The sequence below is a fragment of the Protopterus annectens genome, chromosome 16.part0, assembly GCF_019279795.1.
Source record: "Protopterus annectens isolate FY-2018-M chromosome 16.part0, PAN1.0, whole genome shotgun sequence".
In the NCBI taxonomy this organism is placed as follows: domain Eukaryota; kingdom Metazoa; phylum Chordata; order Ceratodontiformes; family Protopteridae; genus Protopterus; species Protopterus annectens.
Genome location: NC_056750.1, coordinates 311,795,806 through 311,813,326, shown reverse-complemented (window position 1 = coordinate 311,813,326; position 17,521 = coordinate 311,795,806).

The following is a 17,521-nucleotide window of genomic DNA, read 5'->3' as shown; positions in this document are numbered from 1 at the left end:
ACAGCTTTGCAGTTAGCAGGGTAAATTATTTTAACTAAAGACATACAATTCTGTTTTCTTTTTCTGTTTGTTCCTTACAGGTGTTAATCATCAACTAATTCTTACAGTCCCTCCTTAAACTGGTCTTCCACTAACCTCTCCCTGATACCCATCTGACTTGTTCACCCATAATGAGGGAACAGGGAAGGACAATAGATGGATGACCTGGTGTAGCACTGACCACACAGTGTGTTGCCACATCAGTGCAACTTTGTGTTACTGACTTAATAGCATTTTCCACTACAAGTGCCCCTAATCTGCCAGAAATCCCCGGATACAGTGCTGAGTTATAGTTGTAACTCAGCACTGCAGATCTGTGCTATATATTGATCTTGGAATTAGAGGGCTAAGAAAACATTACATGAACTCAAATGAGTTGATTAATCAACAGACAGTTTCTCAGTCTCCAGGGGATTTTTTTTCCCTTTAAGATTGTCAACTGTCAGGAATTTTTCCTGCCCATCAAGAAATCAGGGCCTTTTTCTCAGGAAATCCCGTTATTTAAGTTACCTGTAACACATTGCACTTAAGTTACCTGGCACTTGCTCACTAAAGCAATTATATAAGTCAGCACTAAAAATTAAAAGCACTACACCCTCACTCCCCACTGGCCCTTGTTTTCAATTATAAAGGAATTCCCAATATTATTCTAGCATGTCCAAAGGTCAGTTGTCAATCTCCTCTCCGCTCCAGCTGGTGAATCTGGGACTCTTGAGGCAATGTTACAACTGCCTCATGTACACAGACAACACTCTCCTCCTCCCAACAAATTCCAACACATGTGAGAGATGCAACCATATAGCCAAACTGGAGGCTAAGCTCTCTCAACTCAGTACTGGTGTAACCAGTCAGGAGGAGAAGGAAAAGTACAGTTTTGTACCTACCATAAATGTAGATGTTCGAAGATCCACATTGCTGCAGTCCTTACACTTGGGTAGTCCGCTGTCCTCGGTCGGCCCGAATACCAAAGTATAAGGCTGACGTCGGTCAAGGCGCATTAGACTGACGACAGGACGTCAGGGTACAAATGCGCATGACCGACGTCATATCCTCAGTCTTTTCTTGCCCCAGATGTCAGAAGACCCTAAAAAGGAAAGGCCAAAACCAAAAAACAACAACCAACCAAACACCCCTGCACTAAATATATGTACAATATATACAAATCTACAAAAGTACAACCCAACCCACACAACCACCCCTAAACACAGAGGGGAAGGAGGGAGGGTAAATTGGACTGCAGCAATGTGGATCTTCGAACATCTACATTTATGGTAGGTACAAAACTGTACTATGTTCTTCATCTCACATTGCTGCAGTCCCTTACACTTGGGTAGAATCCCAAAGCAGAGGTAAGGGAGGATGGCAAATTATAAAGAAACAGGAGCTGCCAAAATGCCCTGTAAAATAGCAGTGGCAAAACCAGCCCTAGATTTAGAGTAAAGAGGAAGGTGGTAATGCTTAGAGAAAGTATGCACTGAACTCCAAGTAGCTGCCTCCAAAATATCCTTAGTTGCCACCCCCCCTTAGAAATGCTGTTGAAGTGGCAGTAGCCCTAGTGGAATGAGGCCTAATCCCAGCTGGAATCTCCTTGCCATGATGGGAATAACAGAAAGAAATGCAAAACCCAATCCACTTAGAAATAGTTTGTTTTGACACAGGCTTGCCCTGAGAACTCAAAGCAAAAGAAACAAACAACTGCTGAGACTGCCTGAAATCCTTAGTCCTGCTTAAATAATAACGCAACTGCCTGTGTACATCTAAAGTGTGCAAAATCTTTTCCCCTTTATTTTGGGGATCTGCATAAAAAGTAGGCAAATGAATAGTTTGGTTTAAAACCACACTAGAAACCACTTTAGGCATAAAGGAAGGATTAGTACGTAAAGATACCCTATCCTTATGGAAAATTAAGAAAGGCTCAACCGCCATAAGGGCCTGCAATTCAGAAACCCTTCTTGCAGAGGTAATGGCCAACAAAAAGGCAGTCTTCCATGACAAATATTTCAACTCAGCAGTAGCTGCAGGCTCAAAAGGTTGTAGAGTGAGTTTCTCCAACACAAAATTTAGGTCCCAAGCAGGAGTAGGAGCTCTACGTGGGGTCTTATATTCTTTGTCCCTCTAAGAAATTGCTTGAACAAAGGATGAGAAAACAATGGTGGGTCACAGTCATAGTGAGCTGAAATTGCTGCAGCATGAATCTTAATGGAAGAAAAGACAAACCTTTGTCCAATAACTCAGTAAGATATTGAAGAGCCACACTCAAATTAGGCTCAGAAACATCCAAATCCTTTGCTGCACTCCAAAATAAAATCTCTTCCTTCTTTTTCATGTACACTTTCCTTGTACTAGGTCTTCTTCCAGAATCACATTCAAAACTTCTGAGGAAGTTGAGACCTGCTATTGTTCAAAACAGAATATGCCAGGCTGTTAGATGAAGAGAGTGAAGCTTGACATTGAGTAAATGACTGTCCCTGAGACAACAGAGACAACAGGTATCAAAGGTAAAGGCTTCCTTACCAGACTTCTCAGTAATGGGTACCAGTGCTGCCGAGGCCAATCTGGAGCTATTAAGATCATCCTTGGTTTGTCCTGTCTGACCTTTAGCAGTACCTTTGGAGAGGAGGCAGAGGCATACACATGAAAATTTTTCCAACTGAAAGAAAGAGCATCCACTTTCCAAGCTGTGTGATGAAACCTGTGCAAAACTTTGGCAGCTGGTGGTTTAGTGGAGAAGCGAACAGATCTATGTCTGGAGTTCCCCATGACACTGTCAATTTCCGAAATACATGAGGATCCAGTTTCCACTGTGGGGATCCATGATTTGCCTGCTTAACACATCTGCTAAGGAGTTCTGTGCTCCCGGCAGAAACCTTGCCTGAAGATTTAGTTGCAAACTGAGAGCAGTGTCCCACAAAATCATTGCTTGCCTGCATAGAGGATAAGAATGCGTTCCCCCTTGCTTGGTGATGTACCACATGACAGTTGTGTTGTCTGTTAGAATCAACACCTGCCCTGGAAGAAGTATCCTGAAAGCCATTAATGCAAACTGGACTGCTAACATCTCCTTCAAGTTGATATGTAGATGTTGTAGTCTGGCAGGCCACTTGCCTTGTATCCACTTTCCATTCAGATGAGCTCCCCAAGCTTTGTCTGAGCCATCTGTCGATAGAGTCTGACTGGCCTCTGGCGGGTCACAGAGAGTCCCTTGTTTAGGTGACATTCCTGAGCCCACCACAACAATTCCTTTTGAATGCAAGGTATTATTTGAATGACAGTGTCCAGATCCTGGCAGTGCTGAGTCCATACATTTTGAGATACCATTGTAACTTCCTCATATGCAGTTTGCCATTGGGAAGCACCAGAATACAAGATGCCATGAACCCCAAGGCTTGAAGGACTGTCCTTGCAGTCAGCCTGGACTGATGAGACAGTTGATGAAAGTAAAGGGAAAAAGATTCTTTTGTTTTTCGGGGTCAAAAGGCCATCTGGGATGCTGTATTCAGTCTTACACCCAGAAAGCACATGTCCTGAGAGGGTACTAGACTGGACTTTATTTTCACAGAATACCCCAGGCATCTTAGCACTGCTATCACGTATTCCAAATGATGAAGAAGCTCGTCCTTTCCTGGAGCCAGAATCAGGCAATCGTCCAAATAAGGATAAATCTGTATTCCTTTAGTCAAGGAAAGCTATCACTGGAGCCAGAACTTTCGTAAACACTCTGGGCGCAGTAGATAAGCCAAAGGGCAATGCAGAGAACTGATAATGAGAATTCCCAGCCCGAAAACGCAGGTACTTCCTGCAACTCAGTCTGATAGGAACAAGAAGGTAAGCCTCCTTGAGATCTAAAGTTACCATCCAATGATCCTTGCCCAGCAGAGGTAAAAGTTGTTGTAGCATCAACATTTTGAATGTCCAGATAAGTGTTGAGGGTAGATAAATCCAAAATTGGTCTCCACGTGCTCCCTTTCTTTGGTACTAGGAACAGGCGAAAATAAAATCCTAGGCCCACTTCTGGAATAGGAACCGGCTGTATGGCCCCTATTTGAAGTAACAGAGAAATTTGTTTGTGAGCTTCTATTCTTTGTTGAGGAGGAACGTCTGGCATGCCTTTGAAAGGAGGCAAGGTATGGAAATAAAACCTGTAACCGTGGTGTATGATATCCAATACCCATTTGTCTTGGGTAATCAAACTCCAATTTTCTTTGAAAAGTGCCAACCTTCCCCCCAAAGGTGCTGCCAGACGAGAAGGCTCTGGCAGCTGAAAAGGTAGGTCATTGGGTCTGTTTACGAAAGGACTGACCCCTGCCCTCACTCAAGACTGTGCAGGTGAACTCCTGTTCTAGGCCTAAAAGAGCCTTGAGCTCTGCCCCTACCACGCCTAGACCTACCCCTAGACTGGGAATCATAAGAAGGATACACCCACCCCTTTCTGGGCCAATTTACTAAACTTGGAGGCTGAACCTGAACCTGCAAAATCTTTAACAGTCTGCATAGACTTAGCCTTGTCTTCCATTTCTTTAAAACTGCTTCAACAGGAGAACCAAACAACACATCAGATTGTAAAGGAGCATCTAAAATCCTTGTCTTAACATGCTCAGCCAAATTCTGATCCCTCAGCCAGGCGTGCCTGCGCAGAACAGAACCAGTGGTAGCCACCCTCGACGAGGCCTGTACAGCATCAAAACCACATTGCAAGGAATGCTTACCCACCTGTTCAGAAACATGAACTAAATCTTGTAACTCTTTACATTCAATACCTTCCGCCAGAGCATCTACCTTAGACTTCAATTGTGAGAGGAGATAGTTTTGGTATTTCAACATGTGAAACTGGCAATTCAAAGCCCTCATAGCTAGAGTGGAAGAAGTATAAACTTTCTTTCCCCATCTATCCAAAGCCCTTGCCTCTTTATCTGGGGCAGATTTTTAACAACAGAAGCCTTAACACCTTTAGGCCCCTGAGAAACAGTTTCTGGGTCTGCCCTAGGACTCTTAAAAAGATACTTATGAGCTTCAGGCACCCTATAATACCTATCCGGTTTAACAGGAGCAGGAGGCAAAGAATCAGGATTAAGAGAAGCCTCTGCAAAACATCTTCCACCACATCCAGTACAGGAGGTATAGCTAAAGGCCTATGCTGGGGTAAAACAAAATTCCCTAAGCCTTTTCCTGGAATCAGAGAAGTCTTGACCTTCCCATTAAAAATGCTCCCTCATGGAATGAAGAGTCTCTGAAAAGAAAAATCCTCAGGAGGGAGAAGAAGCAGAAGGAGTAGAATCATCCACATCAGAATCAGAATAAGGAGAATACTAGTCTGCTCTTCAGCCGAAGACTCAGCATCCGAACCCTGCTCAAAACTCCCAAGCTCAGATTCCACCCTAGGCCTCTTATCAGGAGGGGGCATAGAACCTCTAATCAGTGTAATCAAATCTTCTGCCATTTTAAGCATATGCTTCTTGGGCACAGACCCTGAAGAACTAGGGGTGACACCAACTGAAGCTAAACCTGGCCTGCCTCTGGGAGAAGCCTTGGAAACAGAAGGGGGGGCCTAACCACCCTAGGCAGGAGGGGAGAACAGCTACCGAGAAGAAGCCCTTCAGCCTGGCCTACCTCCTGAGAGGACACATCTTGCAATAACAAAGTCTCTCGCTGGGACTCCAAAGAAACTTCTGGCTGAACCTCCGGCTCCACCGAGCCCTCTAAAGAACTGGCGTCTGGACGGACGGTTCTTCTAACCTAGGCTTTGCTGCTTTGTTGTGCTTCTTCTTTGCTGCGAGCATCCGGCACGGCATTTATACCGCTCAGACTAACCTGGCACAATCTAATCTTCTCTTTATAGTGCTTGTTAAATCTAGCACAAGAGCGACACCAACAACGTCGTGCTCAGGCCCTAAACAAGGTATACACAAGGTATGATAATCCCTATGAGGTATCTGTTTCCCACAAGAAATACAGTTATTCACTTTTTCTGACATCCGCAAACCACTGAGGCAAGAAAAAACAAAATATTCCCCAACGGTACTTAAACACTTGGATTCGGTCTGAAAACCCACCGGTCCAAAACGCAAACTTGCAACGCTGCTGCTTCTGCATCGGACCATGCGGCAAAAGACTGAGGATATGGCGCGGTCATGCGATTTGTACCCTGACGCCCTGACGCCAGCGTTTGACTGACGCCCGCCAGCCTTATACTTTGCTATTCCGGCCGACCAAGGACAGCGGACTACCCAAGTGTAAGGACTGCAGCAATGTGAGATGAAGAACATCCACACTCACTACAATTCCAGTCTCACATAGACCTACCACGACAGCAAACCCAACACATAAACACACAAAAACATACTCAGCGGCTCTAAATAAAAATCTGCCTAAGCAGCAGAGACCTCCAAAGCAGACACCCAAGCAACCGCTACCCCAAAACAAAACACGTGCAACACATATCTCACAAAGCCAGTGTGCCGAACAGTCACAGCCCTTAAGACTAAACAACACACCTGATACACTTGTAATAGGTGACTCTATAGTCAGGCACACTGACGTCCCGCTCACCAGGCTGAACTAGGAGAGGGTCATGGTGAGCAGCCTGTTGGGTGCTAGGATCCGCCACATAACACAAGCACTCAGGTCACTCCAAGGCAAGTACAAATATGACTCAGTCATTGTCCATGCTGGTGTGAATGACCTGAGACGTACCTCCCTTGACTACATGAAAAGAGACATAGAGGAGCTCTCTGAGCATGTAGCCCAGGCCGGTATGACCCTGACCTTCAGTAGCATCTTACCCTCACCAAGAATGATGCCACAGTATGAAGACAAGATGATCAATTTCAACAATTGGCTTAAGTACTGGTGTCATTCAAAGGGGATCCAATGCCTGTCAGCTTGGGATGATATGCTTGACAAGCCACGATGCTTCGCTAGGGACGGCTTGCATCTGTCACCCCTGGGCTTTCGGATATTGGCAAAGACTCTTGCTACCCCCATAGTGCCTTTTTTTAGGCAAGGCTCAAAAGACAAACCCACCTCCATAGGTATCACAAGGGATAAGAAACTAAGAGTAATGCTACTCAATGCCAGAAGTCTAAACCTCAAGATGCACGCACTCAAAACTCTCCTTAGCATGGAGAACATTGATATCTGTGCAGTAACAGAAACCTGGTTCAGGGCTCCCGAGAGCACCCCAGCACTACCAGGTTATACCTCATACCATGCTTTTCGGCCCCAAAACTTGGACCAAACCACAAAAGGAGGGGAGTATCGATATTCATCAAAGATACCCACACCTCCAGATTGGTGGCAAAGCACGAAGCATCAGAGACTATCCATGTGCAACTAACAGTGGGTAAAACTGCCTTCCAGTTTATAGCCTGCTACAGACCACCCTCCCAAACCCAGAACCCCACTCGGCCTTCCTGAGAACACTGGAAAATATGAAGGTCTCTCCAAACACCATTATATTGGGTGACTTCAAATACCCAAACATAGACTGGGAGCATTACTCTCGCTCCAACACTCTAGCCCAAAGGTTCCTAGAATTTATAAACTCAAATGCTATGGAACAACTTGTTACCACTCCCACAAGAGGGGAAAACATACTGGACCTGATCATCACCAACATGGGGACTCTATGCTCCAGACCAGAAGTGTATCCCTCACTGGTAAGATCAGACCATAAACTAATCTCACTGGATATTCACATCCCGACCCCACCTCCTGCCCAGAAAACCACAGTGAAAAACTTCTCTAAAGCAAATTTCACACTCCTCAAAACAGAGGTGGAATCCTTCAAAGCCCCGGGGCCTGTGGAAAATACAGGCCAGACCGCAGAATCCTTTATAAACGCATTCTATGAACATCTTCAGGAATGCATGGATCATGCGATCCCAAATAAAACCAAGACCCAATCCTCCAAAGGCAGACGTCCTGTCTGGTGGACCCCAGCCATAAACAAACTATACAATAGAAGGAGGAAGCTACTAAATGATAGAGCAATATCCCAAAAAGGGAAGGCATCACTGATCAGTATTAGCAAAAAACTACGGGTACTCATAAAATTGTCTAAGGCCAGCTTTGAGAGAAAAATTGCACAGGACACTAAGGATAATCACAAGGCTTTCTTTAGTTATGTTAGGAACCTGGGTGGTAATTCACAGATATGCTCAGAATTATTCCAAAATGACAAAAGTTGCACCGAACCTACAGACATTGCCAACATCCTAGCTGACAGGTTCAGCGCAAATTTCTTCTCCCCCCACCATAAGGGCAAATATCTATCCCAGCAGAGTGCTGCCCCTGACATCTCAGATGCTCAGGTAAGAGCCGCCCTCTCCAAAGCAAAAAACACAGCATCAATGGGACCAGACAGTGTCCCGGGCTGCATCCTACATGAACTCCAAGAAGAGCTAAACCAAAACATAAAACTACTGTTCAATCTCAGCCTTACTACACGATATGTGCCCAAAGAGTGGCGTACAGCAACAGTAGTCCCTCTCCATAAAGGTGGTGCCTCAACGGATCCTGGAAACTATCGCCCCATAAGCCTGACTAGCTTGGTCTGCAAAGCTATGGAAAGGATCATCATGGACCTCATAAATAAAGATATTGGGGACTTACAGACACTGGATCCTACCCAGTTCGGCTTTGTTAAGGGCAGATCCTGCCTCTTAAACCTGGTTGATTTCTTTGAAACAGTCACCAAGGCCATTGACAAGGGGAAGGTGGTCCACACAGCCTACCTGGACCTCGCAAAAGCCTTTGATACGATACCCCACTCGGGCATTACAGATAAGCTCACCAGCTTAAATATAAACCCCTATGTCACTAGATGGATTGCAAACTGGCACAAGGACAGAACCCACATGGTTAGAATTGCTGGAGCCATGTCAGACTCCAAACCAGTTACAAGTGGTGTCCCCCAAGGCTCAGTCCTGGGACCTCTCTTGTTCGGTATATATTTCTCGGAGGTACAGGCTAACACGGAAGGACTGTGGCTGACCAAGTTCGCAGATGACTGCAAACTGGGTGCCATAATCGACTCTCCAGCCGACACAAGCATCCTCCAAAAGGGCCTCATAGAAGCAGACAACTGGTGCCAGAGCCATGGCCTCAAGCTAAATGCCAAAAAGTGTATAGTCATCCCCTTTGGCAAAACAAAGTGCCCACAAATTACCACATAGGTGGTAATCCATTAAGTACAGAAGTAGTAATTAGGGACCTGGGGACCCAAGTTGATAGCAATCTCTCATTTGACAACCACATGGCCAAAGTGGTTAGAAAAACATTTTATACAGCCCACCTAATCATGAAGGGATTCACATCTAGATCAGGGGAGGTCATTGTGCCTCTTTACTCATCCCTCATCAGGCCCATAATTGAGTACAATGCCCCTTTTGGGATGTACCTTACCAGACACCTGCAGCAACTGGAAAGACCCCAAAAGTACCTCACTAAGAGGATCAAAGGGCTCAAACAGATGCCATATGCTGCCCGGTTAAAGAAACTCCAGCTCTACTCAGTGGCATACCACCTGTTCAGGGGTGATCTGTGCCTGACGTATAAAGCCATGTCCAACCCGGAATTAATGGACATGCTGCACCTAAGAAAATCCAAATCCCATCGAGCTACACACTCAATAGACTTGAACCTCAGCACTGAAATAAATAGGACATGCTGGAGGGTCAGATTCATAACCCAGAGGCTCCCTTCACTCTGGAATAAAATCCCGGTCCAGGTTAGGCAGAGTCCCTCATTGACTCTCTTCAAGAGGAATCTTGATGAGTGGATGGGAGATTGTAGGTTTACCCTGGGTATTACTTCTGTGTCACTGTTAGACAGAGGCACAGTATACTAACCTCGAAAAAGAGCATAGCAAAATAAATTTAAAAATGGTTGGCGAAAGCCAAACACATTCTGGCTAGGCTTATAAATGCCCTAGGGCAGATAGCCTAGTATGAACCTATGAACCTATGGTGAGTTCTCGAAAAGTATTCAGAATCACTGAACAAGTAAAGCTCCCCAAAACAAGTCAGTCTCAAAAAATGACAATAAAACAAAAAAGACCACACTATAAAATAAATTCAATAAACTTTGACACTTTGTAAGCACTTTTTGATCTAATGTCAGACAAAAGTATCAAGATCACTAGTCACTTAAATAGCTGATTGACTAAGTCATGTGACATAAGTGTTTCATTCTCTTCCATTTGAGAAATATTAAAATTTTGTCATTAAGACCTGAATAATGACAAGCCTCAGTCTTTAGCTGCCTGCAATAATCCCTCCAATCTATGTCTTCTTCTGAATCAAATCCAAAAATCATAGTTAACTACATCACCTGTTATGGCAAACAAAAAACTTGTATTACTACAGAAGCTGACATATTTCTCTAAAGCATTGCCAAAGTCCACACATTCAATAATATACATATGTTAAAAAATCTTATGGAACAATTCTCTTGTTTTTCTACCAACATAAAAAATAAATAACAGCAGCAGGGGATAGCATTGTCATTTTATTTTCTCAATGTAACATTTCAGAAGTGCTCAGAAGGTCAGTATAGCATGTCTAAGGCTATTGTGCTGAGTAGGTGCAACAAGTTGGAATGACTTTTTTATCACTTTACAACTGAATTCAGAAGTATATACAGGAAGCTGTCTTTCTGGGATAAAGGGAAGTAGCCATGATGCATACATAGAGCTGACAGTAACAGGTTGAAGTACTTTGTTGTGCTCCATTTGTTCTGGTACTTTCATTCTAGTTTGACTTCAAAGGGGTACACAGAAGGTCTCCATTTTTAGGAATAGGGCTAAGGAGGCATGCTGTATAGATGTATGACAACAACTTTAAATACATAGCTGTGGCCATTTGTCCTTTAACTCTCATTGCAATTTAATACCACAGGAATACATGGAAAGTGATTATAGTTTCCTTGGGGTAGGAGGAAAGGAAGGCAGTTATCCCAGATGGGATTTGTGTGTCCTCATAAGCATGTTATTCTCAGTTTGTAAGCAACTACTACTCATTTTATCTGTAACTTCTGCATCAGCAGCCTTGAACGTAACATTTCTTTCCTTAGTTGTGTATTTTTTCAGGCCATTATTGCACCAAAGGTTGTAGAAAAAAAGCTCTAAAAATGCACCTCTGAGCATTTAGAATCGTAGAGCTTCTGGCCTCCATATCTCAGCTTAATTAAGCTCTTTCCTACATACATACTCGGTGCAGTTTTGGCCACTCATTATGTATTAAAATGAGGTAGAAAAAAGCTGAAAAGTAAGACAAAGTGCAAGAAAACAAAACAAAGCTAAAGTACTCTGCTTAGCATGATGAGGCAATAATTGGAAGGAAATAGTGGAGCACTGGGGTGTAAGCTAGAGTGACAGTAGACAACGGCGTGAAGTGTAATGCAACATGACTTTGCATCATCTAAGGCTGTCCATGAAGTTCCTGTATATGTCATTTAAAAGCTGTTGTTTCTGGTGTAGCTTTCTAAATGGTCAGTGGCTATCATTAGTCAAGGGGTGTGTTTTTGTAGTGCAGGGGGTGAGGCTCTCTTGCAAGGAAATGGAAGAATGCAAAGGTGGCACTGTATTAATACCTGCCAGCCATACACTCCGCACTTAGCTACGTCTAATACTTGGGGCCAAGATCAAGTTTTTTTTCTGAATCCAGCTCAATGTGTTTTCACACGATCATCTCTAGAACTGACAGCAGGATTACAACATTACAGGTATTTATACAGCCTTTCTCTCCAGTGGCTAAGCACTGTAATTGTAGGCAGCACTGATCGTGCAGGTACATACATCATAGTAAATGTAATCATGGCAATAAAATAGCTCTGGGTTGGTCAAGTGCTAGTGTAACTTGCAATACCTCATTGTAGAGACCAGGACCAGGAAAAAAGGTAAATGTAATAAAGAATGTTTCATTTTTATATAATGTATAGTTTTAGATGAACTCCCATGAAATATCACATGCAAATATACCAGAAATACAAAATGAATAAACCCAAAGTATTAAACTTAACCCTAAAGAAATATAAGTGGGCACCACTAAAACAACTATCCCTAGATGATGCACTAGCATCCATTAATGAAACATCCTAAATTCCTTATCCCCACTAAGAAGAAAGAAAAATAAAAGCATATCAGTGTCCTGACTAACAACATACACAGAAATTATAACAGCATAAAATAGTAACACATGGGAATAACAGAAAAACATAACACTGGAAGTTCTCTACAAAAATAAATCAGGTAAAATGTATGATTAAAAACATCAAGAAATTATATAATTCACAGTAGTTTCTTGTTTGTTGACCTGGGTACTGCATTGATCCTAGTAACATTTTCAGTCTCAGCCTACAGATTCCTGAAATTTTCAATCAGATAAAACTTGAAATTTTTAATCAGATAAAACAGCACAATGCAGTCATGGTATAAAATTACAACTTGTTGGAGAGAAAATACATCTTTCAACTATTAGAATTGCACACACAGTAGTCATAGCACACATGTAACGTTGTAGCTAGAATGCACATTTTAAACAGTTGTAATTATAGCATAACACATAAAGGAACTTATACCTAGAAGGGGAATTTTGATCTTCCTATAAAACAAACCTCAAACAATTCTTGAAATATATTAATAATCTACTTACATATGGGAAAAAAAAGCCTGACCTAACCCAATACCTGATGAAACAGTCTTGTATCTTCATTGCTGCCTGTAAATTAACCCCCCCCCCCTTCAAAAAAAGCTACTTCACTCCCAATGCAAATGAAATGCCCTTTGAACCTCCTACTTTACACAGGCAACCCCAAGCATACTGCAAGTGTGTGTGAAAAGGATGTTTCTACTTTACTACGATTGCAGTGGTTTTGGAGGACTGGATCTGTCACCCCCACATGTACTCACATGCATGGACAGTTATGAACATGCATACAGATATCCACACATGCAGAGATACACACAGAAGAAAATTATTCATCACTTTTGCAGAATGAAAAATATAATTTTCCTCCTGTTAATTAAAGGACTTCTAGTTCACGAAGATTGCTTTTGAGAAGTCCACTTCATCAAAATAAAATTAGGTAAATCATTTTGGTAATGTGACAACTTATCTCCTAACATTACTTTATACATTTATTAAGAGGAAAAGCCTGCTGGACACAAATATCCCTTTTCAGGGGTTGAACCAGGAGTGCTGTCTTTTCAAGTGACTTACAGTCACAGAGTAAGCAAATGGAAGTGGAAGGATTCTGTAGTTGCCCATTTATATTTTAACATATTGTGTTATCAGCAGACAGATTACTTAAATAACAGGAAATACTAAAGCAGAAGTATTCACTAGTTTTGGAACCTTTGGTGCACTAAGATACACCTCTACAGAGAGCTTTCTTCATAGCTTTGTTCAAAGAGACAGTAGAAACAGAAAGTAAATGGAAAATTGAAAAATGGAAGGAAGAAGGCGAGAGCAAACAATGCATTAGGTACTGCAGTTGTTTGTAATATGGAATACAATATGTTATATTTGAACACAATTTCTGATGATGATGTGGAAGTTGTTCTAATTAGCAAACTGAGTAAATAAAAAAAGTTACAACACAAACCAGACATGTCAAGTAACCAGGATGCAGAGCATTGTAAAATAAAATAGCAAATCTTTTGCCATCATATAGGAAGGCCCACAAAGGACTGCTTTAGAAATAACATCCAGTCAATAAACAACTATTTCAGACAGCGTCATGTCACAAGATGCAGTTCTCAGCTGAATGAGGGTTGACAATGTCTGTTAAGGACTGCATGATTGCAGGAAGAAATGCATGCTGTTGGCTTAAGACATTGCTAATATCAAAAGGTAGAACTAAATTATGTTGATCAAATGAGATGTGGGAAGATGAAACACTCACCTTTAAAGCATAGTTTGTTGAACTGTGTTTTTGTGAACACAGGTGGGCAAATAGGTACCAGTGCTTAAATTTAAAAAAATAAATAAATAATAAAAATAAAATAATGAAAAGTGAACTGTGTATCTTGCACCCAGAAAAATATGATGATTCTGTTAAAAAATGTTTTCCTGTCTCTGTGATATTCCAAATATGCAGTTGAGAGGTCAGTGATGGGAAAGCTTACTGGTAGAGAATCTGACATGAATATGTGACCATGCAATCAAAAATGTATTAATTTTCCAGAGATGGTAATCTGGTAGTGTAGTGATGTGAATAACAATACTTTGCCAGCTTTTTCCAATGACCGAACCCCCTATTGTAGTTGCATATGTATTTCCATTGGATAGATAAGCAGGTCACTGACTGACTGACGGGCTCAGGTTTCTTATAGGTTCATAGGTGTGTACTAGGCTAATGGCCCTGGAGCCTTTACAAGCCTAGCTCAGAGGATTACCCTGGCATTGTGCCTCGCGACCTTAGTTCCCATTGCTTCTGTTGGGTAAAGCCACTGTAGTCATCCCCGGGGTGAATTTTCTATTTCCCATCCACTCATCAAGATTTCTCTTGAAGAGTGCCAGTGAGGTGCTCTGCTTGACATGTACGGGAAGTCTATTATATAGCATGGGCAGTCTCTGGGTTATGAACCTGTCCCCCTCCAACATGTTCTGTTAATTGTGGTAATGGGGTTGAGGTCTCTGGAGCATGTGGTGTACAGGGATTGGGATTTCTTTACATGTAGCATTTCTAACAGAGCTGGGTCAGACATTAGCTTTCTAAGTCAAGCAGAGATCGCCTCTAAGTAGATGATATGAGACAGAGAATAGTTATAATTTTTTTGAGTCTGTCCATATAGGACAAATGTTTAAGGCCCAGGATTCTCTTTGTGAGGTACTTTTGCGGCCTCTACAGTTGTTGCAGGTGTTTAATGAGGTGCATGCCAAATGGGGCATTGTACTCTATGATAAGCTTAATGAGGGAAGAGTAGAGGGAGACAATGACCTCTCTCTTCCTGGATGCAAAACCCTTAGTAATGAGATGTGCCACACAGAAGGACTTTCTGACCACAGTGTCAATGTGGTGGAGAAAAGAGAGGTTGCTGTCAACCTGTGTTGCCAAATCTCTTATAATGCCTTCCATGTTCAGTGGACTACCCTCAATTTGGTAATTCATGGGAACTGGGTTTTTCTCAAAGAGGATGACGACATCTTTTAGCATTCAGCTTAAGCCCATGGTTCTGACACCAGTGGTTGGTCTCACTGAGGCCTTTCTGTAGGATGTCAACATCAGCTGGGGAGTTAATAGCTCCCAACTTGCAATCATCTGCAAACTTTGTCAGCCATTGTCCCTTTGTGTTGGCCTGGACTTCAGAAAAGTAGATTCCAAACAGGAGAGGACCCAGAACTGAACCCTGTGGGACTCCACTCATGACTGGCTGGCAGTCTGACTTGGAGTCACCTACTTTCACACTGTGGGTTCTACTTGCGAGCCGGTTTGCAACCCACCTAATGTTATAGGGGTTGATGCCTAGCTTAGTGAGTTTTTCTATGATTTCTGAGTGGGGAATGGTAAAAACGGCCTTAGCCAGATCAAGGTCGGCTGTATGAACCACCTTGCTTTCATCCGTAGCTCTGGTGACTGACTCAAAGAAGTTGACCAAGTTAAGCAGGCATGATCTATCCTTCAAAAAAAAACAAACTGTGTGGGATCCAGAGTTTGGAGATTCCCTACATCCTTGTTTATTAGGGTCCATGATTATAGGTCCACGAGTATAGTTTTCTTTATTATAGAGTTTAATTGTTGCTTAGATATCTGTTGTCTCACTGTTCTGAGAGTCTGATCTGCAAATATACAGAGCTGAGTATATTTTTTTGGTTTTATAGTTTATACTATTAGTCGTTGCTCAAATCTCTGCTGAAACTGTCTTCTCCACCCCTCCTCCCTGTTTTTGGTTTGTAGTTTAAATTTGGTGGCTTTTGCAGTGCCCACCCCACTGTAGATTTGATCTAGGACACTCCCCCAGTCCCATCTCTTTACCGCATTCTACCTAATAAACCCTTTCTGCACTTGCTTTTAGTCCTTTTTAATTTAATTGCATTTTTCAAACTGTGTGTGGTCTAATATTGATACATACTCAAGTGTGCTAGCTTGCGCTGCATGTGAATTGTTTTTACTACTGTTTTTGCTACTTTTCTGTTAAAAAAAAAAAAAAAAAAAAACCTGTAAGCCTGTTTCCTACCTTTCCTGTAACTAGTGTTCCAGATATAGATTTGCTGTATCCAGGACTGTTTGTAAGCTTCTGAGCCCCCCAAGCCTTTCTGTGTTGGAGGGAAGTCTTCTAGCTTATCAGTGGGAGTGGTAAGCATTAGGTAACCTGTCTACCACATAAGGAGTGGTTCTGGCCAAAAATTTGTAATTATTGGCCATTTGGGCAACCTTCCATCTCTCTCAACTTTCTGATTTGAAAGCCTGCATTTGCACTTGTTTCTGTCCTGTAACTCGTCTAGTGCAGATACAGATTCTAAGTTTTAGCACTTAAATTTGCTTATTCATACTCAGCACTGGTTTAGAATTTGTAAGCACTAAATAAGCTACTAATTACTATAGCACTCAATCTTCCTCATTACCTAGAGGAAAACAGTTTTTGTACTTACTTTTCTCACTGGCGTTGAGAAAAACAGCTCTTGTACTCACTTTCCTCACTTATCTAGAAGAAAATAGTTTTTTATTCAGGCATGTCCAACGGTCAGCTCCCAGTGTTCTCACCTGTCTATCTGATGAATCTGGGCATCTTGAGGCAATGCAGAAATTGCCTCATGTACACAGACAACCCTCTCCTCCTACCACCCAACACTACAACCTGTGAGAGATGCACTTATCTAGCCAAACTGGAGGTAAAGCTCTCACCAACCAAGACTGAACCTGACAGTCATGAGGAGAAGGTAAACATTTGCACCACAACACACTCATCACATAGTCTCACTACGTCTACACCACCAAAATCCACACACAGAAACTCAAAAACATTTGCAGAGGCTCTCAATAATAATCTGCCTAAGCAACAGAGACCTCCAAAGCAGAAACACAAGCAACCTCCATCCCCCAACACAACCCAAATGACACACAGCCCACAGATTCAGTGTGCCACTCAAACACAGCCAATAAGGCAAAACAACATACCCAACACACTAGTCATAGGTGACTCTATAGTCAGGCACACTGATGTCCCACTCACCAGGCTAAACAAGGAGAAGGTTACTGTCAGCTGCCGGTTGGGTGCCAGGATCCACCACATAACCCACGCACTCAGGTCACTCCACAAGTACAAATATGACTCTATCATTGTCCATGTTGGTGTGAATGACCTGAGACATACCTCCCTGCACTGCATGAAAAGAGACATGGAAGAGCTCTGCGATCTTGTAGCCCAGGCAGGTATGACCCTAGCCCTGAGTAGCATTCTGCCATCATCCAGAATGATACCGCAGTACAAGGACAAAATGATTGATTTCAACAATTGGCTAAGCTTCTGGTGTCATTCAAA